This window comes from Schistocerca serialis, chromosome 4, assembly GCF_023864345.2.
Source record: "Schistocerca serialis cubense isolate TAMUIC-IGC-003099 chromosome 4, iqSchSeri2.2, whole genome shotgun sequence".
NCBI classification, from domain to species: Eukaryota; Metazoa; Arthropoda; class Insecta; order Orthoptera; family Acrididae; genus Schistocerca; species Schistocerca serialis.
In genome coordinates, this window is record NC_064641.1 from 904,190,498 (window position 1) to 904,217,442 (window position 26,945).

The following is a 26,945-nucleotide window of genomic DNA, read 5'->3' on the forward strand; positions in this document are numbered from 1 at the left end:
CTGTGTACCCCCCGAAGATACGGGACATGGCCTACATATAAAAGCGGCCAGCTGCCTACACCACAGGCGCAACGTTGTTACTCCCGAAGAGAGTACCACGACAAGGGCTGTGTTATGCATCCACTTTACGTCACACAAACAGTTCCCAAGTACACATCCATTCCACCAAACGTGGATATGACCTGACGCACAGCTCTAATCATTCAGTCAATCAGTCAGTCAGTCAGTCAGTAGCTCGAGCACTGTACACACGACTGTGTGTACAGTGTGTACACGATCAGCCAGTGTCTTACGACTCACTACAATCGCCACGAAGGAGAGCTGAACTTGATATTATAAAAATGGGTTGGTTAGTCGTCGTTCAATTGACCTAGGACTACATTAGTGTATAAAGACTCATCACGATAACTGACCATGGTCTATGTTGCCATGCACACTCTTCATACTCCAAGTTAATTAATGTAATGTGGGACTACATCAGGGGTAAAAGACTGATCAATGTAACTGACCATTGGTCTATATTGCCATGCATGAGTTTGACACTTAATGTAACGTTTCTACTAATAGCCATTATACAGTATATTTTTGCTAAGCTGTGTTCACTCTTGCCACAGTTGCTGCCTTACCCCTGTTTGGTTCTGAGAGAGATTCGTACATTGCTGCGTGCAAGTAATCAACCTCAGAACAGCTACGGAGTAGGTGCTAGTGGGTTCTTTTCTGTTTCGTTTATATGTTTGACGCCTAGCGCATTTGGTCAATACAACAAACCACCAATCATTAATAGTTGACCATGCGAATTTGTAGTTATAAATTCATGCTAGTCATGTTCAAGAATAGTTACCTTGTCTCTACCTGTTCCGTTCAATCACACTTGATATTCGCTAGACAAGTTATTGTCGTAGAATTTAACGTGTGTGACAACAATCCAGTCCGAGGTGTTGACCGGAACGAAGTGTGATGCAACTGTGTTTGAAGACATTGTACACAAAGATCAGAATTATAAAGTGCATGTTGTGTAAGGACGACAGGAAAACGAGTCTGTGACTACTGAAAGACGGTGTCACAGGTTACCCAAGGGTCGTACAATGCAACAACACATCCATTATTAAGTGATGTAAATCCATCTGATAACAGAGGTTTCACTATCAGAAACGTGTAGTGGAAATAAAGATAAATTGTGCCTGGTTAGATTAACGTGTAGTTTCAATTGCACTAACAGTAACTACGGACACACTAAAAAATATGGGACGAGTCTGGCTATGTTGTGGATGTTTGTTGTGCGTCGGATAGAGGAAAAACAGAACATTTGTCACAGATAAACGTTACAACAAACCATTTTGAAAAGGCACATTCTTTAGCTCGTAAGGAGGAAGAAATATTAATGTTCCACGTACAGTCGACAAAGGGGTCACCAGAAAAGGACCAGATATTCAAAATGGGGGAAGAAATCAGCGGTGAATTTTTCATTGGAGTCATCACTGCAGTGCCATGTGTGATTTAGAGAAACAACCGAAGACAAATATACTGTACATGGCCGGAGGGAGGACTGAACCGTTTTACCCCCAAATGTGGAGTCAGTTTTTTGGCCACAGGGCCACGTCGCTCGTCGTGGTCTGGTTAGATGCCACGTGTAATACAAGATGTGGTCGCGAATCTCCTCCTTGCTCTGTGTTGTGACAGTTTGTGATGATAAAAGCCTTGGCAGTAGGTTAAACTGTTTACGGCTACTACGAGAGTGCTCTTCGCAGATAAAGTACGGTGTGCAAGGTCTACATCAAACAGAAGTGTGTCCTTTAATGGGCTACGCCACATTCCGGAACATGTTCAAGTGAAGTATACCCAGACCGTTCCTCATTCCTTGTAAATTGTACTATTCCTTGTACCACTGCTAGCTAATTCCCTGTCCTGCTCAACTGGTAAATGCAGCGGAGGATGGACGATTGTCAACATGCTTCCACACGAGCCTTGTTTTGTCGTATCTTGTCTTCGCGGTCCTTAAGTAAGTTGTGTGATGGTGGCAGTAGACTTGTTCTGCTGTGTGACCCAAATCCTGAATATCTAAACTTTATCGATAGCGCTAGGAGAGATAAGCATCTACTCACCTCCAGGTATTTCTATTTGAGCTCACAAAGAATTACCTCATCACTCGAACCCACCGGCAACAAAACTAGCTGCACGCCTGTGAACTGCTTCGATCTCTTTCTTTAATCTCACCTGGTTAGAATTCAAAACACTCGTGGATTACTCAAGAATGGATTTCACAAGTGTTCCTAACGCAGTCTTCTTTATAGACGAGCTATACTTTCCTGAAATGCTGACAATAAACCGCATTCGAACTTTCGGCATCGCTGTGACTGCTTTTTACGCACTCAGTCCATTTAACGTCGACTTTGCGACGTTAAGCGTAGATACACTGGCGTGCAAACCTTAGGGAAGAAAGTAACTAAGTGTGGGCTCTGTCATAGGTCTGTGAGTAGTGGGTTACGGTGTGGGATTTGTTCAAAGTATTTTCATTGGGGTGGAATGCAGTGGGGAAACCAGTGGGCATTCTGGCTAGATCCTCTCCTGGTAATGCAGAATCTGTAGTAGAAATAAGTTGACAAAGGAGCAGGAGCATGAGATCTATGCCCTTCAGATGCAGTTACAACGCGCAAAGGAGGAACTAGATAGGCTGATGAGGGTGAAGGGAGGTGGGGAATGGGAACTGGCAGTTGGCAAGAAGGCAGCTAGGAAGAGGGGTTATTCAGACACTTTGCGTATATGCCATGGATTTGACCAACTGTCAGAGCTGAGTGGAGAGGAGCCTGTTGTAGCTGTAGATGTAGAGAACATGCAGCAGTCCTCACAAGGGAACCTCCCCATCGCACCCCCCTCAGTTAGAAGTTGGCACAGTGGATAGACATTGAAAAACTGAACACATATCAATCGAGAAAACAGGAAGAAGTTGTGTGGAACTATGAAAAAAATAATCAAAATATACAAACTGAGTAGTCCATGTGCAAGATAGGCAACATGAAGGATAGTGTGAGACTAGCAGCGCCGTGGTCCTGTGGTTAGCGTGAGCAGCAGCGGAACGAGAGGTCCTTGGTTCACGTCTTCCCTCGAGTGAAGAGTTCACTTTGTTTTTTTTTTTCATTTTCAGACAATTATCAAAGTTCAGGCACTCACACATAATCAACTTCGCTCTCGAAAATTCTAGGACATGTTTAGATTTGCTTGGACATATGCAGGATTTGAAGGTACACACACGGAAAAATTTGAAAACGTTAAAAACATATGTTTTGACAGAGCACAGGGAAAACTGTGCGACTGTGACACTGTTGCATTCATTTGTTGCAGTTTATGTGACAAACTCTTATGTTTTCATCACTTTTTTGGGAGTGATTTTAACATCAAGAAGAAAACCTAAATCGGGCAAGGTAGAAGAATCTTTTTACCCAATCGCCAAGCGTACAAGTTAGGTGGGTCGACAACATATTCCTGCCATGTGACGCACATGCCGTCACCTATGTCGTATAGAATATGTGAGACGTTTTCCTGTGGAGGAATCGGTTGACCTATGACCTTGCGATCAAATGTTTTCGGTTCCCAATGGAGAGGCACGTCCTTTCGTCTACTAATCGCACGGTTTTGCGGTGCGGTCGCAAAACACAGACACCAAACTTATTACAGTGAATAGGGACGTCAATGAACGAACGGACAGATCCTAAATAAAAAACTAAACTTTTCACTCGAGGGAAGACTTGAACCAAGGACCTCTCGTTTCGCAGCTGCTGACGCTAATCACGGGACCACGGCGCTCCTGAGCTGACACTGTCCTTCATGTTGCTTATCTTCCGCATGGACTACTCTCAGTGTATATTTTGCTTATTTTTTTCATAGTTCCACACAACTTCTTCCTGTTTTCTCGATTGATCTGTGTTCAGTTTTTCAAGGCCTATCCACTGTGCCAACTTATAACTAAATCTGAGGGGGGTGCGATGGGGAGGTTCCCTTGTCAGCAGTTAGGAGGTCTAGGTCATTTGTAACGTCTAACAGAAAGAGGAAGATTCTGCTGCTAGGTACTTCGTACGGTAGAGTTGCGGGCCAGCAGTTGCAGGATGTGCTGGGGAGTGAGTACCAGGTCACCAGCATTTTGAAGCCTAGTGCAGGGTTGGCTCAGGTGTGTGACAGCATAGGGGAGTTACGTAGGAATTTTACGAAGGAGGATCAGGTTCTAATAGTGGGTGGAGCAGGGAACAGTCTTGATAGGGACGGGGAATATGATGTCGGTGGTGACCTGGTAAAGGTAGCTATTCAAACTGGTGGCACTAACGTGCATTTCGTGCAGCTGTTTCAGCGTCATCATCTGACTCATCTTAATGTGGTTGTTAGGCGCGTTAACAGGGGGCTGGAGAAGACACTGATAGAGGCCGTGGGTCACATTTCAGTGGTGCCAGTTGAGTCTGACAGTATATCGGGTTTCAATAGGCATGGCCTGCACCTCAATAGGTATGGGAAGGGGAGGCTGGCAAAACTCGTAGGTGGCAGTGTTGTGAGTGGTGGTGGGATCACTCATGGAAAAATTCCTCTAGTAGTTGGTGTTACAGCTGCTACTTTATTTAGATTGAAGTCAGCTGATAGGTATACCTGCTTAAAGGAAGTCCCTCTGACTGAGGACTCACCTTCAGAGGACGTCATGTTTCCAAGTAGAGAAGGAAATAGCATTTCTCATTAAAATATAAGTGGCATTACAAATAAAGTTAATGAACTCCCTATAGATGTTGACTGAAATTATTGGTACATTGGACCACCATTCCAACACTAACAGTTAAGAGCCTTTCTTTACCAGGATACAGATCAGTTGGATGTTTTTCAAGGAGTTCCTTGCAGGGCGGGGGAGTGGCTATGTATGTAAAAAACGGTATTCCATTTGAGTCCATAGACGTATCACGGCACTGCTCTGAACAGATATTTGAATGTTGTGCGGGGACAATTGAATTTAGTGAAACTAAACTTCTAATTGTTGTTGTTTATAGGTCCCCTAAGTCTAACTCCAGAGCATTTCTTCTCAAGCTAGGCAGGGTTCTTGATTCACTTTGTAGGAAGTACCAGAAATTAGTTATATGTGGTGACTTCAATATAAATTTTGTATATGATGGTGGAAGAAAAAGCATGTTCCTAGATCTCCTAAATTCATATGATCTGATGCAGACTTTTTTCCGACTATGGTGCAGGGGAACAGTAGCACAGCCATAGACAATGTTTTTATTGATTCTTCATTACCAGATGGGCATTCAGTTAGTAAAAGAGTGAATGGCCTTTCAGACCTTGATGCATAAATTTTAACACTAAAAGGCTTTTGTACTCAAAAGAAATGTAACATATATGTAGGAAAGTTAATCCAACAGCAATAGAGAGTTTTTCAAACCCTGTCAAGGAACAAGAGTGGCAGGATGTTTTAGTGCCGATAACAACGATGATAAATATAATGCTTCCTTTAACACATTTCTCATGCTCTTTGAGAGTTGCTTTCCACTAGAACGTTGTAAACGGGGTATTAGCAGTAATAGGCAGCCTGGGTGGCTGACTAGTGGGATATGGATATCATGTAGATCAAAGCGGGGAATTATATAAAAATGTTAAAGTTGTCATAATTACCAACAGTATTGCTATGTGCTTAAAAATGTTATTAGGAAGGCAAAGAGTAAGTGATATGGAAATAGAATGGCTAACTCGCAGGATAAAATCATAACCATGTGGTCAGTTGTAAAGGAAGTGTCTGATCAGCAGCAGAAGGTCGACGATATAAAGCCAGTTAGTAGTAAAATATTCTGTTACTGATAAATCAGCTATATTTACAGTATTTAACAATCGTTCTTTGAGCATTGCTGGTGAATTAAATAAAAAATTTAGCTTTTACAGAGAATCATGTAACTTCCTTGCAAATGCCATTCCGAGATCGATGTCTGAAATACTCCTCAGTTATACAGACAAGGGGGAGAGTGAGTCAACAACTATATCACTGATGACTAAGGAATCTCATGGATGTGATGGAGTGCCTAGCAGAGTGTTAAATTACTATGCTGCGCAGGTTAGCCCTGTATTTAGCCATATTTGTAATTTTTCCTTCAGGAATGATCAGTTTCCTGAACGATTAAATTACTCGGTAGTAAAGCCGCTTCAGAAAAAGTTGAGAAAAGGATAATGTAGATAACTTTAGACCTGTTTCTATGTCATCAGTGTTTGCTAAAGTTATTGAAAATGCTGAGTATTTAAGGATAATTGATCATTTTATATCACACGATTTGCTATCAAATGTACAGTTCGGCTTTAGAAGTCGTTTAACAACTGAAAATGCTATATTCTCTTCTCTCTGTGAGGTACTGGACGGATTAAACAAAAGGTTTCCAACGCTAGGCATATTTTTTTATTTAACTAAGGCGTTTGATTGTGTTGGTCACAAAATATTGCCCCAGAGTTGGACCATTACGGAATACAGGGAGTAGTTCACAATTGGTTCACCCCTTACTTTAGCAACAGACAGCAAAAGTTTATTATTCACAATGTTGAGAATGGCTGTGATGTGGGGGTCTGAGTGGGGGTAGAGTCAATTGGGGGGTGCCCTAGGGATCAGTGTTGGGGCCACTCTTACTCCTCCCTCTAGTATTATGGGTAACTAAAATATTTCTGTTAGCTGATTTCACTAGCTTGGTGTGCAGCACTGGCCCAGTTTCAAATAGTGCAGTTCATGACGTCAGTTCATGGCTTGTAGAAAATAAACTAACGCTAAATCACAGTAAGACGCAGTTTTTACAGTTTCTAACACACAATTCAACAAAACCTGACGTTTTACTCTCACAGAATGGGCATATGATTAGTGAAAACGGAAAGTTCAAATTTCTAGGTGTTCAGGTAGTTATTAAACTGTCGTTGGGTCTTGTTCAGAGACTTAATGCTGCCATTTTCACTATTCGAACGGTATGTGAAGTGAGTGATCGTTCGACACCAAAATTTGTCTACTTTGTTATTTTCATTCTCTTATCTCGTATGGTATTATATTTTGGAGTAACACTTTCCATTCAAAAAGTGATGTTCTTGGATCAGAAACGAGCGTTTCGGGCAATAAGTGAAGTAATTTCACGAACCTGTTGTCGCCTCTGATCATGAGTCTGGGTGTTTTTGACATTGGCCTCTCAATATATATATTCCTCACTGTCACTTCGTGTTAACAATATTAGGTTATCCCCAAGAATAATCAGCTTTCACTCAGTTAATACTCAGCAGAAATCAAACCCGTATTTCGATCAGGCTTACTTAACTTTTGTCCGCAAACGTGTACAGTATTCTGCTGCATCCATTTTCAATAAGATACCGATTTAATTAAAAAATCTTAGCAGTAATCCTTGCGCTTTCAAACCGAAACTGAAGAGTTTCCTCATGGGTCACTCCTCCTAATCTGTCGAGGAGTTCCTTGAAAAATTAGGCTGATCATTGTTGTATTGTTGATTGCGTTCACTTAAACTTATGTATTGACTTTTTTCGGGTTCATAAACGTTTTATTTTTATCTGTTTTTACTTCTATGTTTTAATTTCATGTACCAACATGTTCCTTGACCTTGGATATTTGCTCCTCAATTTGGTCCTACAGAACTTAACGTGTAAATAAAAAATGATTTGTCGCTGACAAGTGACATAGCTCGATGAAATTGGACCAACGCAGAAACAATTGCTACAGTGTAGCATACAAGGTAATTGAAAGAAATACTATTCTATTCTCACCGAGATTCATAGTGGACCCGTTGACGTTACGATGGCGGGACGTGGTTCTTAATAGGGTGTGTGATCAACGCGGACAGAAGTGCAAGCTCTCCATCTTGAGCCCAAGCTGGTCACAAGGTCAATAAAGAGTTTTGTGGTGGGGCGTTCTTTCCCCAATGTGGACGAATGCTGGGTGGTCGTTGGATCATGAGGACATGGAGCAATACGTCTGCTCAACCCATCCAGCTCGTACTCTATAGTATTTAAATCGGTGGAACGAGCAGTCTCCTGGGGAAGGAATACAGCATCACAGTAACGTTGACCCCTGAGTCTGCTGTGTTCACAGATTCAGGGGTCAGTATATCTATGCAGCGTTATGCCTCCCCACATAATAAAACAAGGGCCACCAAAACGATAATTTTGGAAAGTGCTGTACTTACCCTCATCCAGCGAGAATCTGGAACATGTTATGCACAGAGCAACTTTCTCGAATATGGTGGTGTCATAGTGTGGGGAGTCCTAATGCTGCATAGGCTTGTTGACTTCCAAAAGCTTTGGGAACAGTACACCCACTAGTCAAAGTTATTGTGACACTTTACTCCTTCCAAAAGTGAATGTTTTCAGCGGTGCATTTGACGCTGATTCACTTTTCTGGATCCAAATGCCCGACCTCATCGAACAGCGCAGCTGCAGGAGCTCCTGGAACGAGAGGACATTTTACAAATAGGCTGGCCTGTCTGCTACCCCGACCTAAATCCCATCGAGAAGGCGTGAGACGTGTTGAGGAGACGCTCCAGCGACCATACAGCAGCTGTCAAGCACGCCAGTGAAGGAACAGAACCAACCTTGTGGGAGCAGGTTGCCGAGCGTCAATTGCCGTCTGTGGTGATCACACGCCCTATTAAGTGTCATATCCAGGAGACGAACATAAATAATGTGCTTCAATAAAAGTGTCATTTCCGTTGGTGTCATTGCACATTAATGTCAGTTACATTCTGTACTCTACTGTATTGTATTGTAGCAGTTCTTTGTATGTGAGATCCAAATTTCATTGGTCTATGTTACTTGGTACTGACGTACACTCCTGGAAATGGAAAAGAGAACACATTGACACCGGTGTGTCAGACCCACCATACTTGCTCCGGACACTGCGAGAGGGCTGTACAAGCAATGAACACACGCACGGCACAGCGGACACACCAGGAACCGCGGTGTTGGCCGTCGAATGGCGCTAGCTGCGCAGCATTTGTGCACCGCCGCCGTCAGTGTCAGCCAGTTTGCCGTGGCATACGGAGCTCCATCGCAGTCTTTAACACTGGTAGCATGCCGCGACAGCGTGGACGTGAACCGTATGTGCAGTTGACGGACTTTGAGCGAGGGCGTATAGTGGGTATGCGGGAGGCCGGGTGGACGTACCGCCGAATTGCTCAACACGTGGGGCGTGAGGTCTCCACAGTACATCAATGTTGTCGCCAGTGGTCGGCGGAAGGTGCACGTGCCCGTCGACCTGGGACCAGACCGCAGCGACGCACGGATGCACGCCAAGACCGTAGGATCCTACGCAGTGCCGTAGGGGACCGCACCGCCACTTCCCAGCAAATTAGGGACACTGTTGCTCCTGGGGTATCGGCGAGGACCATTCGCAACCGTCTCCATGAAGCTGGGCTACGGTCCCGCACACCGTTAGGCCGTCTTCCGCTCACGCCCCAACATCGTGCAGCCCGCCTCCAGTGGTGTCGCGACAGGCGTGAATGGAGGGACGAATGGAGACGTGTCGTCTTCAGCGATGAGAGTCGCTTCTGCCTTGGTGCCAATGACGGTCGTATGCGTGTTTGGCGCCGTGCAGGTGAGCGCCACATTCAGGACTGCATACGACCGAGGCACACAGGGCCAACAGCCGGCAACATGGTGTGGGGAGCGATCTCCTACACTGGCCGTACACCACTGGTGATCGTCGAGGGGACACTGAATAGTGCACGGTACATCCAAACCCATCGTTCTACCATTCCTAGACCGGCAAGGGAACTTGCTGTTCCAACAGGACAATGCACGTCCGCATGTATCCCGTGCCACCCAACGTGCTCTAGAAGGTGTAAGTCAACTACCCTGGCCAGCAAGATCTCCGGATCTGTCCCCCATTGAGCATGTTTGGGACTGGATGAAGCGTCGTCTCACGCGGTCTGCACGTCCAGCACGAACGCTGGTCCAACTGAGGCGCCAGGTGGAAATGGCATGGCAAGCCGTTCCACAGGACTACATCCAGCATCTCTACTATCGTCTCCATGGGAGAATAGCAGCCTGCATTGCTGCGAAAGGTGGATATACACTGTACTAGTGCCGACATTGTGCATGCTCTGTTGCCTGTGTATGTGCCTGTGGTTCTGTCAGTGTGATCATGTGATGTATCTGACCCCAGGAATGTGTCAATAAAGTTTCCCCTTCCTGGGACAATGAATTCACGGTGTTCTTATTTCAATTTGCAGGAGTGTATGATGAAATAGCTACTTTCGTCCAGTGTATTCAGTCAATGTGACTGTATCAAACAGCAGAGCACGCAATTTTAGTCAAGAATTGCGGGGTCTCTGAGTGTCCGTGTCGACAGACTACTACCTAATGTTGTGTTCGGCCACTGAGAACCATGGAACTGAATCGCCCAGGACTTATCGATGGGAATGCGTATCCGTGTCTGGGCCACGATATTTTGCTCGAGTTATAATTTATCTCGTGAGGAAACCTAATGGACGGTTTGACTTCCCCACATGTCGCAGCGTCTCACGCGGGATCCAGTTAATCCTACAAGACGTTTCGACACGTTCCGTGCTCCTGACGACTCACCCCCAGCTCAACATTCGCCCTCCGTAAGACGGGTCTGCGATGTAAAGAGGCCGCGACCGAGAAACGACTACTAATTATCCTCACTGTTATTCGGAGTGCCAGTCCAGACTATGGGTTTCCGCCTGAGCAGCTGAGAATTCGCCCTTCAGCGGCCAACCATGTCATCGGAGTGGGCTGGCTGTCTGGCTGGCTCCAGCGGCGCCGTGCCGCAGAAAGTGGGGCGGGCAGGCGGAGGATAACGGCCCGCGGCGGCGCGCCGTTAAGCATTTACGCGCGGAGACCGCCGCATCCGTCGTTTGTCGTCGCCGCCTGCCGCAAAGTGGCTGCCGGTAACTTTACGTCAGCGGGCTGCGTCTGTCCTCCACCCGTAGGCTCCAGCTCACCGAGCTATTCCCTTTACAGTGTTAACTGGCCGTCTGCCCCGGCTTCGGTGGGTTCCACTAAGCATCTACGGCCCGGCGACTAGTCTGGCGTAGTCGTAATAAATCACATATATAAATCTTATTCCTTAATCGGTCTGCCTGTTAGTGGAAACCGTATCAAACTCCCTAATGTAATTACTGACCATTAGATGTCACATTCTGACAGAAAAACGCAGCGCAAGATTTTAATTTAGTAACATGTACATGAACCGTGAATTTTCTTTCAAAACCTTTACTTAAGAATTTTCTTTATTTACTAGCGATTCAGCAAGAACATTAACATATTTAATCACATCAAGAACATAAACACATTTAATCACACTATGTGAGCGTGGAAGTAGTTGCCAATGGGTAACTGATGGACAAATAAAAATTTTTTTTTAATAAATGGAAATTTTATTCCTAAAACCCCTTTTTTTAAGAGATTTAAAATTGTAATCAGAAAGCACCCTGTAAATATCAAGTTACAATTTATTCAGAGGCCGAAATAACTTTTTTTTGATAGTATGAGCTTTCGGGCTGAGAACCTTGCCGCTCCCTTTTAACACGGCCGAAGTCACGACCGCTCACAACAACCTCAAAGGCTACACTGCTGCAAATCTCCAACACACTGCATTACTTTAAACTAAAAATTTTAACAACTCACACAAACACAAACTATGCACCCCGTAAGAGGGATGGAAATGGTACAAAACACTCACATTAAAAATTATTTGGCGCCGAAAGTGCGACTTGTTTTTAAAAGAAAACTCTTACGATGGAATGGAGGCAGCTTTATGTACTAAAATGAGCTTTTAAATAAAAACACATGAAATGCAGTCTTACATAAAATATACAAACATGCTCTACATTACACACATACCGCCTCTCAAGATGAAGATAAAAACATTTCAGGAATTCGGCATTTACACATTAAGCAATAAATTCGTTAACACCGAATCCGACAAACATGACAGAGGCAGCTATTAACGTACGGCAGACCGACAGGCAGACAGACAATAACTGCCTAACAAATGGGGACGAAAGACAGGCGAGCAAGATGGAGACGAGAGACTGACCACGAAAACAAGTAGAACTTACCAAGTAAATGAAACCTATCAGCCATCACTTAACTTCTAATAAACAGCGATGTCTGGCGAAGAACTGGTCCAGCACCCAAAAAACGCTCTCCCGAACCGTCCCCTACCAGCCGCTTCAACGGACGCAGGAAGGCGCGCCGATCTCCCGTCTCACGGCGTCGCAGCTAGCGCCGGCCAGACCGATGTCGTGGTTTGACTCCTGTTGCTCTCGTGTCGGCCGCGAAGGCACTACCCCTGGCTATACGGCGCGGTCCACTGGCTGCCACGTGGCGACCTCGCGTGTGCCGACGCTCAAGACGAACCAGGCATCTTGTGTCTCAGTGCACGACCGACCAACTGATCGATCCAACCGGTCTTAAGGGTCGATCCGAACGACAGACATCCTGGCACTCCAGACGGTAGACCGACATTGACTAAGCGATACACTCGGTCGGACCCACCCCTGCAGAGGAAACATGCCCTCAGGCTACCCGACATCCCTGCCCCGGGAAGAGACTGACCTACCGATCAATCCAACCTCCAATGTCCTTTGCCTGAACAAACTCGAGCAGACTGGCGGCCTAACACGTACTAGCACTCCGGACGACCGACACTGACTGCCTCTCACTGACCCGGCTGACCAACTGACTGACTCGCCGAAACTAATAGACTACCCCTTGCCGAACTCATAGCGCCCCTTAAATGCACGTGAACAGGCAACGTTTCCCCTTTCCCACCAGAGGGAGCCACCAAAGCTGCCAATGCCACAGCGGCGCCACCGCCAGAAACGGAGGGCGACTGCTTCACAGTATGACACCCGTAACTGCTTACTGCAGGGGAAATCAGGCTATAATGACATACCCTGGTAAAATGAAACAGCAAGGCTATGGACGAAATCAGCTGAGTGGCGCCAGCTGCACTGGGCTGTATGGAGAAGTCTATTGGTAACCCTGTTCCTACGTATATGGCGACGAGCTGACATCTTCCGTCTTATATTGTGAACGAAAAATTTATAGTTAAATCTCAAATTTTAAGTTATGTTGTAAAGCATACTTTTAACAGGGTTTTGAGAGGTAGAAGGTTCTGCTAGAGCACGCAGTAGTTGAACGTTTCTCGAATGAATCAAAAAAGGCGTTTCAGGCTGCAGTGACATACCACATGTCAGCGTGAAATGACACAGTATGTTATTTTACCGTGACGTCCACTCTAGTTCTGTTCTGGGCGATCTTTGATATTATTAAGCTATTTGTTTTGTGTATGTATTTAAACTTAACAAAAATAGCAGTAGGTCACTCTGTAATAAAATAAATAAACATTAAGTATGAAATGAATTGATAAATACGCAATGATACACAAATGCAATGACTCTACGTAGACCACAAATAAGTACTTGAATTTCCCCTTTGAGATGGCTGGCAATATAATAAGGAAATCGTCAACACAGTCTTGAGATGCGCTGCAGATGCAGCAGGCTGTAAAGCTGCTGTTGCCAGAGACAAGGTAGGATGGCTGCGGGCGTCGAAAGCATTCGGAGTTCTCCAGGCTACGCTTAGAACACGAACTAAAAACCAAGAAGAATTGGGTAGATTCCAGCCAACTTTCAACACTGCACTGGAGCGTGTACTGAAACTATTTAAGTCGCGCACGTCTGGTATGATTGTGAACGATAGGAGACAACTTGCATTCAAAATAGCCGAGAAAAGCAAAGAGGAAACTTAGTTTTGGAAAGAAATATTGTACAAAAAAGGCCTTTTTGGCGACAACAGTGGCACTTCCGAAGATTGTCACTGATTGTACTGCATGGAACTATACTCGCATTCAAATCCCGGAGAACACTGGTTAAAGTGTCAGCAGTGTAATCTGTGGGCACTCAATGTGCTGGAGTAAGCCGCAGAATAAAAATCTTTATTTCTGATGTCTGGAAGTATATAGATTGGTGAGAACTATCTTTTCAAAATCGAAATTAATTTTGTTGTTTCATAGATTAACATTCGTAATTCTACTTTGCTTCAATTTTTGTATGACTGAACTGAGAAACAATTGATATTGTAAAAGAATTTTCGCAGGTCCAGTCTTTTATTTACTATGAAATACAAATCTATTAAAATATCAAATATCTTGTTTATCTGAATTTTTTACTTTTTATTACTCCTATGTCATTTTACCCTGACATCGGTCTAAAACGACATATTATGCTCTTTTTTCAAGAATGTCCAAAACGTGTGGTTCATATTAATTTAAAAACATGGCACCAAGATAGAGAAACCTACAAGTGAATGAATGACTATGCCGATACAAATTTAACATCACGGTTTATAAAGCATCAAATACCTAAAAACAAAATGGTATGTTATTTTAGACGGACTTTCCCTACATGATTGTAATGGTGTGGCTGAAGTGTAGTGTTCGTGCTGGATACGACGAGAGAAGGGAGGGAGTGGAACCAAGTGCCGGCCCATTGTCTACTCGGCCCGAAAAGCATCAAGGGGGCCGCCGACAGTAATATCCCCATCCGTAGCACGGATAGCCATCTGCAGTGCCCCATGTCCTCACACCGTGAGACATTAAGGAGCGGATTCAGATTTAATCCAGGAGATTGGCTCGAAGACTGGTAATCAGGGAGTTTATGCCACCACTCGACCTGTCGCATGTGGAGGAATGGAGAAGGTAAATTGTCAACAGCGTGCGGCGAACCCGGACGGTCACCGATCCAAGTACTGGCCGCTGCCAATGATGCTTTACTTCGACGATCTGACGGGAACCGCTGTATCCACCGCGACACAGACGTTTACACACATGCACAGGTGATACACGTAGATTCCATAAAAATGTATACATGTGGGGGAAGATCCCCTAGTACGGCTCATGCAAGCTTCTATCTATATTCTACTATTTTCTAAAGGTTGTATTGGAGCATTCTCCATACTAATTCATACCATCATCATTATCGTTTGTGCTCTACCAAAAGACAGGATTCCGTATTGTAACTCTGCGCCACCTCCTCCGATTATGTAGATGTTAGCATTATTTCCGCTTCCCTTTATGTGGTCTGTCATCTCGTATCTCGTCCGCAGCTCGTGGTCTAGGGGCCAGCGTTGCCGCCTCTGGGTCACGGGATCCCGGGTTCGATTCCCGGGCGCGTTGGGGATTTTCTCAGCCCAGGGACTGGATGTTTGTGTTTTCCTCGTCATTTCATCGTCATTTGTGTCAGTGCTTAGATTGGATTGTGAAAAGAAAATGTACGGTGTAGAAATTGGGACTTTGTACAGGAGCTGATGACCGCGCAATTGAGCGCAACATAAACCAAACATCATCATCATATCGTATCTCGTCCTTCCTCTCGATCTCCTTCCACAGAGTAGCTCTTCCAAAGCATCTATAAGCAAGTACTTCCGTCACACCAAGTAACTTTCTACTCTCATCTCGTCCACCATCCATGTTCTGCAGGTTAATAGTTTTAGTAGTTTTAGTCTATTGTGGGCTTTCTGTTGGACAGTTAGTAAGAGAGATATCCACGTTAGTTGCTGGTCTCAGGTTAGATTAAGGTATTTCAGTTAGTTAGTTGGATGAGCTGGCTGTAAAAGGTGCGATAGAGGTCATGAAGTTGGAAGGTACGGGTGGTGCGTTACATAATTATTACCTGGGTTTTGGAGGGATTATTATTAAGGAGACAGTGGTTATACCAGCAGAATGAGTTGGATTTGTAGGAATCGTTGGGATTTCTGGAGCGTCGGCTAGAGAGCGAGGAAAGCGGTGTCATCCGCATACTGAAGGAAGTGGATGGAAGTAATTGGTTTGGCATATCAGCAGTGTATAGGAGGTAAAGAAGGAGAAGGAGAGATGACGGTACCTTGGGGCACTCCTGCAGTGAGGTGGAAGGAACGGGAATTGGTGTTATTTACAATGATATAGGACGGCCAATAGGAGAGGAATGATGCCATAATGCGAACATAGCTGATTGGACATGCGTAACTGGAGTTTGAAGAGGAGACTGCAATGTCATACCTGTCGTATGTTTCCTCTAGGCCAATGGAGACAAAATGGCGGATTTTCGGTTGTTGAGCTATTGGGAAAGGATATGGGGGACAGTTGTTGACCATCAGCTGAGACGAGGAGGTAGCTACACTTGCTTATCGGAAGCAGATAATGTGGGTGCAGATGGCGGTGGATGCGATGGGAGAGCATGAATTCAAAGACCTGGGGTAAGGCAGATGTGATTGCACGAGCAGGTATCATTGTGGGGTTTGTTTGACTTGAGTAAAGTGGGATTTTGGAGGTTTTTCCACAGGTCAGGATAGTAACCTGTGGAGAGAATAGTGGTATTCAGAGTTACAAGGGAGGTGAGAAAGGAGGTAAGCCATTCTTTGACGTGGTGATAGGTAAAGCGGTCGTGACCAGAGGATGTGTTGCATTTTCTGTGAAGTACTTGTTTTACACCCTGTGCTGTGGTTGGGGTGTTTAATTCCGTTCTTGGGATGTTGTCCAAGTACCGGAATCTGGGAGCCAGGGGTAGGATTGTGGTGTCTGTGTGTTCATGGTCAGTAGGTAAGTGGGAGTAGAGAAACTGAAGGTCGTCAGGTGTCGAGAAGGTCGTCAGGTAACGGAAGGTGGTGTGAAGGATCGGTAGTGAGGGACGGAATGGGTGCAGTTAGTCTGTGGAATTCTGTTCAGTCCCATGGAGTAGTTGGTTGGTTGGTTTGTGGGATTGAAGGGACCAGACTACAAGGGCCATCGGTCCCTCATAGAGTTGTTGGTAGCCGAGTAAGACCATTTAAATATCTGGGGGAGTGCGATCATTCAAGACTTATGATATCACCAGGAGGTGAAAACTCGCACTGCTATAGGTAAGGAGGCATTCATTAGAAAGAGGAGATCATTGCGTGTCAAAGTAGATAAAGGTCTCAGAAATGGCCTTGGCAAATGTTTTGTCTGGAGTGCGACACGTAGTCTAACAAACAATCGCGATACTTAGTGAGGTTAAAGTTTTATTTTCTCACAGTTAGCGACAATAGTGCCCCTAGCAGCGAGAACGCTAGCCTTAATATTAATCTTTACTTTTAATTATATTTCTACCTAAATAAAAAACGCTATTATGTTTTGCCATCGACGCATCGATTAATAATTGTGAAATAAATGTAAGAAGAGTAGAATCCCTCTGATTAACCGACATAAGCTACCACTTGCTCATGAAGAAATACTTTCGAATATGATGGAACTGCAGCTTACTTATCTGGAAACAAGATAATATAAACGTAGCAGTTAACCCATGAGAAATGCAGATTTGTCTTGCTTTCAGATCCTATTATACTACGCACTTTTCTTGACACGTAAGAATTTTGTACTGAGTCAAATGATTCAAGGATTTTTACACCACACTCGACACGAAATTTTTGTAGCGTGAATATTTTTTCTTCAGAAGACGACTACGCTGAAGATTCTTTCCGTTCGTGATTCAGAGGTAGCAACAATCGCGGGATTGGTCCCTTCTCTACTGAAGAACAGTTTCGTTGCTTTGGATTTGATTATCGCCGGCAAAGCGGTTCTAGGCGCTTCAGTCTGGAACCGGGCGACCGGTACGGTCGCAGGTTCGAATCCTGCCTCGGGCATGGATGCGTGTGATGTCCTTAGGTTAGTTAGGTTTAAGTAGTTCTAAGCTCTAGGGGACTGATGACCTAAGATGTTAAGTCCCATAGTGCTCAGAGCCATTTGATTTGATTATCATGTCTGTGGGGTTTTGTCTACAGCAGGTGTAGTAAGCTGTCTTACCTACAGCCCACGTTTACATCACTCCTAGGAGTAAAATTTTCTAACTACCCACTGATTCCTCAGTAACGATGATTTATAAGGTAGGAAGGTAGCTTCACTTTATAAAGTTTACGAAGCAGAATTACAGCAATTTAAAACATATAGTAATAATTCCTCGCCAAACACTTAATGTCAAAATTTTATGAAAATCTAAGGGAAATGTTTTTAAGACGCCTACCTCCTACCGCCGACCATGAAAGCAGGAACGCCCACTACTGGGCGGCTGGGACCACGTTGACTACCAGTTTTCTGTTGCTACAGCTGTCGCTGTTTCGCTGTTTATTAGGTACCGTGATTAATGGGAGTATTGTACTCCATGCAGCTTTGCTATGTTTCACATTTACTGACTGGCTAGATGTGTAGCGAACAAAGCTTCACATTTTTCGGTGGATATACAAAGTCACTCTGCGAAAGGTGAGATCTGCTGTTTACTAGCTATTTTTTGTTCTTAAAGGAAAACCCAATTCTTCAGTAAGTATGTGTGTGCATTACAAGAGAATCGTAAATAAGCTGTCCTGCAATGTACCGTTATGTAACTCCCACGTTACATAGGAAACAAAGGAAACACATCTCTAACGTAATATTATAGTTATTGTCTATTTGTGTTGCACTACATAAGCTCCCTTTTGTGAGGACTATGTTACAAATTAATACAGGGTGTTCAAAAAGTTTCATATGCTTTGAGATGTGGTAGTATACAGGGTTATTACAAAGGATTGAAGCGATGTCACAGCTCTACAATAATTTTATCATTTGAGATATTTTCACAATGCTTTGCACACACATACAGAAACTCAAAAAGTTTTTTAGGCATTCACAAATGTTCGATATGTGCCCCTTTAAGTGATTCGGCAGACATCAAGCCGATAATCAAGTCCCACCACACTCGGCGCAGCATGTCCCCATCAATGAGTTGCAAAGCATCGTTGATGCGAGCTCGCAGTTCTGACACGTTTCTTGGTGGAGGAGGTTTAAACACTGAATCTTTCACATCACCCCACAGAAAGAAATCGCATGGGGTTAAGTCGGGAGAGCGTGGAGGCCGTGACATGAATTGCTGATCATGATCTCCACCACGACCGATCCATCGGTTTTCCGATCTCCTGTTTAAGAAATGCCGAACATTATGATAGAAGTGCGGTGGAGCACCATCCTGTTGAAAGATGAAGTCGGCGCTGTCGGTCTCCAGTTGTGGCATGAGCCAATTTTCCAGCATGTCCAGATACACGTGTCCTGTAACGTTTTTTTCGCAGAAGAAAAAGGGGCCGTAAACTTTAAACCGTGAGATTGCACAAAACACGTTAACTTTTGGTGAATTGCGAATTTGCTGCATGAATGCTTGAGGATTCTCTACCGCCCAGATTCGCACATTGTGTCTGTTCACTTCACCATTAAGAAAAAACGTTGCTTCATCACTGAAAACAAGTTTCGCACTGAACGCATCCTCTTCCATGAGCCGTTGCAACCGCGCCGAAAATTCAAAGCGTTTGACTTTGTCATCGGGTGTCTGGGCTTGTAGCAATTGTAAACGGTAAGGCTTCCGCTTTAGCCTTTTCCGTAAGATTTTTCAAACCGTCGGCTGTGGTATGTTTAGCTCCCTGCTTGCTTTATTCGTCGACTTCCGCGGGCTACGCGTGAAACTTGCCCGCACGCGTTCATACGTATCTTCGATCACTGCAGGCCGACCCGTAGATTTCCCCTTACAGAGGCATCCAGATGCTTTAAACTGCGCATACCATCGCCTAATGGAGTTAGCAGTTGGTGGATCTTTGTTGAACTTCGTCCTGAAGTGTCGTTGCACTGGTTTTTTTTTTTGTGGTTTTAGGGCGCACAACTTCAGTGGTCATTAGCGCCCAGACTACGTTAAGAATGCACCGCGAGCCACAAGTTTAAAACAACAACTAAAAGGGAAAACACGATAAAAGACAGACTGACAGGCATAGGATTAAAAACAGCATAATCAAATTTCCTTAGAGAGGTTTGTCAAGTTGATGAAACGAAGAACGCGAGCAGCTGCTCGTGGGTCATCCGCTAAAATGGCATCTAGAGTACATGGCAGGCCAAGATCAAGACGCAGTGTGTTAAAATCCGGACAGGACGTTAAAATGTGGCGGACCGTCAGCAATTGCCCACATGGGCAGAGCGGCGCCGGCGCAGGCGTCAGCAGATGGCGATGGTTGAACCGGCAGTGTCCAATTCGTAACCGGGCCAAAACGACCTCCTCCCGCCGAGAAGTGCAGCCCAATCGGCATGCCACAGCGATAAAATGGGCCGACAAATTACCCTGCTACAATCCGACGAAGGGACACAACAAGAAGCTCTCCGAGACTGGAGGACCGCAGCCTTGGCCGCCGCATCTGCAGCTTCGTTCCCAGGGATACCGACATGGCCAGGAACCCACATAAAGCTAACCTGAGAACCGACGTCCACCAGCTGCTGAAGAGAGCGTTGGATCCGGTCCACGAAAGGGTGAACCGGATACCGATCACTGACGCTCTGGATGGCGCTCAGGGAATCGGAGCAGATGACATAAGCAGAATGTCGGTGGCGGCACATGTAAAGAACAGCCTGGTAGAGGGCAAAGAGCTCAGCTGTGAAGACCGAACAATGGCCATGGAGCCGGTATTTGAAACTTTGTGCCCCGACAATAAAAGAACACCCGACCCCGTCATTGGTCTTTGAGCCATCTGTATAAATGGGAGCGAGCTGAGGTCAAGGTGAACGCGAACCTGAGCCTGGAGCCAAGGTGGCGTGTGGCTCTCGCCCACTCGAAAGGTTGCAGGGAGTGAAAAATTAAGTTGTTGAAGGAGGCGACGAAAGCGAACTCCAGGGGGTAGCAGGGCAGAGACATACAACCCGTATTGACGGTCGAGATAGTCGTCAAAAAAGGAACGATAAGACGGGTGGTCGGGCATTGACAGTAGCCAACAGGCATACCGACAAAGCAGTATATCGCGCCGGTAGGTGAGTGGCAATTCGCCAGCGTCAGCATGAAGACTCTCTACGGGACTGGTATAAAACGCTCCAATCGCAAGTCGTAAACCTCGATGTTGTATGGAGTTGAGGCGGCGTAAGATGGATGGCCGTGCAGAGGAGTATACGAAGCTCCCATAATCCAGCTTGGAGCGGACGATCGACCGATATAGACGAAGTAGGACCGTTCGATCCGCTCCCCACGACATACCACTGAGAACACTGAGGACATTTAGAGAACGGGTACAACAGGCAGCCAAATACGACACATGTGGAGACCAGCTAAGTTTCCTGTCAAATGTAAGACCTAAAAGTTTTGTTGTCTCCACGAATGGGAGAGCAACGGGACCGAGTCGTAAGGACGGTGGGAGAAACTCCTTGTAGCGCCAGAAGTTAATACAGACCGTCTTCTCGGCAGAAAAACGGAAGCCATTGGCGACACTCCAGGAGTAAAGACGGTCAAGAGAACGCTGAAGACAGCGCTCCAGGACACGTGTACGCTGTGCGCTGCAATAGATGGTAAAATCGTCCACGAAATGGAGCCTGATACATCAGCTGGGAGGCAATCCGTTATTGGATTGATCGTTATGGCGAAGAGAGCGACGCTCAAAACTGAGCCCTGTGGCACCCCATTCTCCTGGTGAAAGGTGTCTGACAGGACAGAACCCACACGTCCCCTGAACTGTCGATCCATTAAAAAGGAACGAATGAAAAGAGGGAGGCGACCGCGAAGACCCCATATATGCCGGCCGAAGTGGCCGTGCGGTTAAAGGCGCTGCAGTCTGGAACCGCAGGACCGCTACGGTCGCAGGTTCGAATCCTGCCTCGGGCATGGATGTTTGTGATGTCCTTAGGTTAGTTAGGTTTAACTAGTTCTAAGTTCTAGGGGACTAATGACCTCAGAAGTTGAGTCCCATAGTGCTCAGAGCCATTTGAACCATTTGAACCCCATATAAGCATGGTGCGGAGAGTGCCCGCCCTCCAACAGGTGTAGTAAGCCTTCTCCAAATCAAAGAACACAGCCGCGGTCGGGCGCTTCCGCAAGAAGTTATTCATAATGAAGGTCGACAAGGTAACCAGATGGTCAACAGCAGAGCGGCGCCTACGAAATCCACATTGGACATTGGTAAGTAGGCGTCGAGACTCGAGCAGCCAAACCAGACGAGAGTTAACCATTCGCTCCATCACTTTACAGACACTGCTGGTAAGCGAGATGGTTCGATAACTGGAAGGCAAGTGCTTGTCCTTCCCCGGCTTAGGAATCGGGACAGCAATAGACTCCCGCCAGCATGCGGGAACATGTCCCTCAGTCCAGATGCGATTGTAAGTACGAAGAAGAAAACCTTTACCCGCAGGAGAAAGGTTCTTCAGCATGTGAATATGAATAGAATCAGGCCCTTGAGCGGAGGACCGTGACCGGGCAAGTGCGTTTTCGAGTTCCCGCATGGTGAATGGGGCATTATAACTTTCACGATTCGAGGAGCGGAAGTTAGGTGGCCTAGACTCCTCTGCCTGTTTGCGGGGGAGGAAGGCAGGGTGGTAATGAGCGGAGCTCGAAACCTCTGCGAAAAAGCGGCCTCAGGGGCCACAAGGACGTCATTCGCGACCGTCAAGCCAGAAACTGGTGAGTGGACCATAGTGCCAGATAGCCGGCGCAGGCTACCCCAGACAACAGAAGAAGGAGTAAAACTGTTGAAGGTGCTTGTGAAAGCAGCCCAGCTAGCTTTCTTGCTTTCTTCAATAATACGACGACACTGTGCACGTAATCGTTTATAATTGATACAATTCGCCACTGTAGGGTGGCGTTTAAAGGTGCGTAAAGCACGTCGACGAGCACGTAAAGCGTTTCTACATGCTGCGGTCCACCAGGGGACTGGTACGCGACGTGGAGAAGAAGTAGGGTGAGGGATGGAATATTCAGCAGCAGTGAGAATGACTTCCGTGAGGTGCGCGACCTGACGATCGCAGCTTGTGAAGCTTTGATCCTGAAAGGTCGCCCTGGAAGAGAAGAGCCCCCAGTCTGCTTTGGAGATGTTCCAACTAGATGAGCACGGGGAGGGGGTATGCTGCAGGAGATGGATAACACACGGGAAGTGGTCGCTCAAATATGTATCAGAAAGTGCATACCACTCAAACCGGCGTGCAAGTTGGGTAGTACATATAGAGAGGTCTAAATGGGAATAGGTGTAAGATGTATCCGAAAGAAATTTAGGGGCGCCAGTATTGAGGTAGACAAGATTGAGCTGGTTGAAAAGGTCTGCTAACAGGGAGCCCCTCGGGCAGGATGCCGGAGAGCCCCAAAGGGGATGGTGGGCATTGAAGTCTCCAGTTAACAAAAATGGGGCAGGTAGCTGAGCAATAAGCTGCATCATGTCTGCCCTGGTAACTGCAGATGACGATGGAGTGTAAACAGTACAAATGGAAAATGTAAAAGTGGGGAGAGTAATGCGGATGGCAAGTCCCTGCAGGCCGGTGTGCAATGTGATGGGATCGTAGTAAATATCATCCCGGACCAGCAACATAACCCCTCCATGAGCCGGGATACCTACCACAGGGGGTAGGTCAAAACGCACAGAGGTGTAGTGTGCCAAGGCAATTTGATCGCATGGGCGTAGCTTCGTTTCCTGGAGGGCTACGACGAGCGGACGGTGCGAGCGGAGCAGCAACTTCAAGTCCTCTCGGTTGGAGCGAATGCTGCGAATATTCCAGTGAATAAGCGCCATCGTAAGAAGAAAAGGAAGATGAAAAAAGGGGTCACCTCGAAGGCCGCTGAGGGCCTGGCTTCGAGCGAGCACTGCCGCCGCTATCAGTAGGCGGACAGTCATCGTCCATTGGGTCTATAGGTTCATCGGCCATCTTGGTAAGATGGCCGGGAGGGGGAACTTCCTCCGCCGGTGAACGGCCAGATGTTCGGCTACCAGCGGTGCGGCCAGGCGAAACGGATGACGGCCTGGGGCGGCAACCGCTGGGTGGCGCAGGAGAAGAAATGCGCCGTGGCGGAGAAGGAGAACTGTGCTTCCTATGAGCCTTCTTGGAAGGTCGTTTGGTGGAAGTACCGGTCGAAGGCTGGGAGGTCGAGGTACGTAGGAAGTCTGCACGGGACGGTTCCTTCTTGAAGGCCCGTGCATCTGACTTCTGGGTCTTCGTCTTAGCAGAAGCTGATGAAGGGGCTGTTTTCTGTGGGGTGATGGGAGGAAGAGGAGACGTCGACTGCGCGATCTTAGCACAGGCCGAACGGACGACCGTGGTGCTGAAGGTCAGATCGCATGTCTGGGTTGCCACCTCCCTGGTAGTCCGAGGAGAGGCGAGGACAGTACTGTATTTCCCCGCTGGGAGCAGCGTGGGCTTCCTACTAGCCATTAGCTTGCGAGCAGCCGAGGTGGACACTTTCTCTTTGACCCGAATTTCTTGGATACAGCGTTCTTCCTTATAGACAGGACAGCCACGTGAGGATGCGGCATGGTCACCCTGACAGTTCACACATCGAGGAGACAGAGGTGGACAGTCACCCTCATGGGCATCCCTGCCACAAGTGACACATTTAGCCGCATTGGAACAAGACTGTCGAGTGTGATTGAAACGCTGACACAGGTAGCAGTGCGTAGGTGTCGGGACATAGGGGCGAACAGAAATAACCTCGTAGCCCGCCTTGATGCGCGATGGCAGCTTAACACTATCAAAGGTCAAGAAAAGTGTCCGGGTCGGTACAAGGTCATTGTTGACCTTTTTCATGACCCTATGGACAGCCGTCACGCCCTGCTCAGCGAGGAAAGATTGAATCTCCTCGTCAGTCAATCCGTTGAGGGATCTAGTATAGACCACACCACGAGCCGAATTCAAAGTTCGGTGAGCCTCCACCCGGACAGGGAACGTGTACTGGAGTGTGGCCCGAACCAGTTTTTGTGCCTGAAAGGCGCTCTCAGTTTCTAGTAATAAGGTACCATTACGCAACCTGGTAAAAGATTTGAAAGATCCGGCTATTGCATCTACGCCCTTCTGGATAACGAAAGGGTTGACAGAGGAAAAATCCTTTCCGTCCTCAGATTGAGAAACGACGAGGAACTGTGGGGCAGGCGGTAGTATTTTGGTCACTGGTGGCTGGTCAAGTTTCCGTTTTTGGGCAGAAGTCGAGAGAGATTGAGTGAAATCCACTGCGGAGGAATCCCCCATGATTGCCAGCGCCTCCGATGGCGCGCTCCTTCCTTGTGGGGACCCTCTCAGAGGGCACTCCCGCCTTAGGTGAATGTTTACACCTCAGGTCACACCTCCCGAGAAACAGACGGAGGGACCGATCTGCATGGTCAGAAGGTATCAGCTCAGGCAATCACCCCTCCCTGGGCCTGGCCTTTACCAGGGGGTACGTGCGTGCCTTACATGTCTACCCAGGGCGGGGAATTACGCGTTAACCCGTCACCGGCTACGCGTGCGAACGCGTGGGTCGGCCTTCAGGCGCGCACAGGGAGGAAGGAAGAAGAGGAAAAAGAAGAAAGAGAGAGGGAGAGAGAGGACGGACTGTCTCAAACGCCAAGGCGGAGACCAGAGAAGGCAAGGAGAAGAAGGCAATGAGAAGGCAAGGAGAAGAAGGCAAGGGAAAGAGTAAGGAAGACAATGAGGTGGAGAAGAGCAAAGAAAGGAACCAACCAAAGGAAGGAAGAAACGAGAAGTGAAAAAGCAAAATGACCGCAAATAGAGGTCGTGGAACCGTCCGTCTCCGGACGCAGGCGCTAACTACCCCCTTGAGGGGGAGGGACTCCTTTTAGTCGCCTCTTACGACAGGCAGGAATACCTCGGGCCTATTTTAATCCCCGGACCCGCAGGGGGGTTGCGCTGTTATGACTGACTGATGTGAGTGCATTTCAAGCACGACATACGCTTTCTCGGCTCCTGTCGCCATTTTGTCTCACTGCGCTCTCGAGCGGTCTGGCTGCGGAAACCTGAAGTACAGCTTCAGCCGAACTAAACTTTGTGAGTTTTTCTACGTACCTGTAGTGTGTCGTGACCATATGTCAATGAATGGAGCTACAGTGAATTTATGAAATCGCTTCAATCATTTGTAATAGCCCTGTACATGGAAACATGAAGCTAACAAACGTGAGTCCGAAAATACATACTTCCTGAGATTAGTCCAATAAATGTAGGTCTGGAAATGAGTACATTCTGCGATAACAAAATTTTACAGAAGGTGTTCAGCGTGGCGTCCATTCATAACAATGCACGCCTCTGCTCTCCGGGTTAAGGAATGACGCACCGTTTGAAGTATACTCGATTGCTGTTGTACCTGCTGGTACGTATTGAAGACGTAGTGTCCGCACGTCGTTGATTGGCGTGGCGTAGACCAGTTCCTAGAAATGTCCAGAATGAAATTTTCACTGTGTAGCGGGGTGTGCGCTGATATGAAACTTCCTGACGAATTAAAACTGCGTGCCGAACCGAGATTCGAACTCGGGCATTTGCCTTTCGCGGACCGGTGCTCCATCGACAGAGCTACCCAAGCACGACTCACGACTCGTCCTCACAGCTTCAGTTCTGCGAGGAAGTTTCGTATCAGCGCACACGCCGCTGCAGAGTGAAAATTTTATTCTGAAAACATTCCCCAGGCTGTGGCTAAGCCATGTACCCTCAGTACCCTTTCTTTCAGGAGCGCTAGTCTTACAAGGTTCACAGGAGAGCTGTGAAGTTTGGAAGGTAGGAGACGAGGTACTGGCAGAATTGTAGCTGTCAGGACGGGTTGTGAGTCGTGCTTGGGTAGCTCAGTCTGTAGAGCACTTGCCCCTGCAAGGCAAAAGGCCCGAGTTCGAGTTTCGATCTGACACACAAGGAAGCTTCCTTCAAGTGTCCTCAAACCAAATGTCTTCGAGATTGAGGCCTGGGGAATGGGCAGACCAAGGTGTGCGATTCCCCCTTCCCCCATCCTCCACGACCTGGTATGTCCGTGTCCGTGCACATTAGGACAAAAGTGCTGGTGCGCCATCATGCATGAACCACATTTGTATTCGTTGCGGCAATGGCGCATTCTCCAGCAAGGTAGGCAATACATTAATGAGAAATTCTAGATAATGCGGCCTAGTTAAAGGCTGTGGTAGCTCGTATCTATCGCAAGTACGCCTGCCCA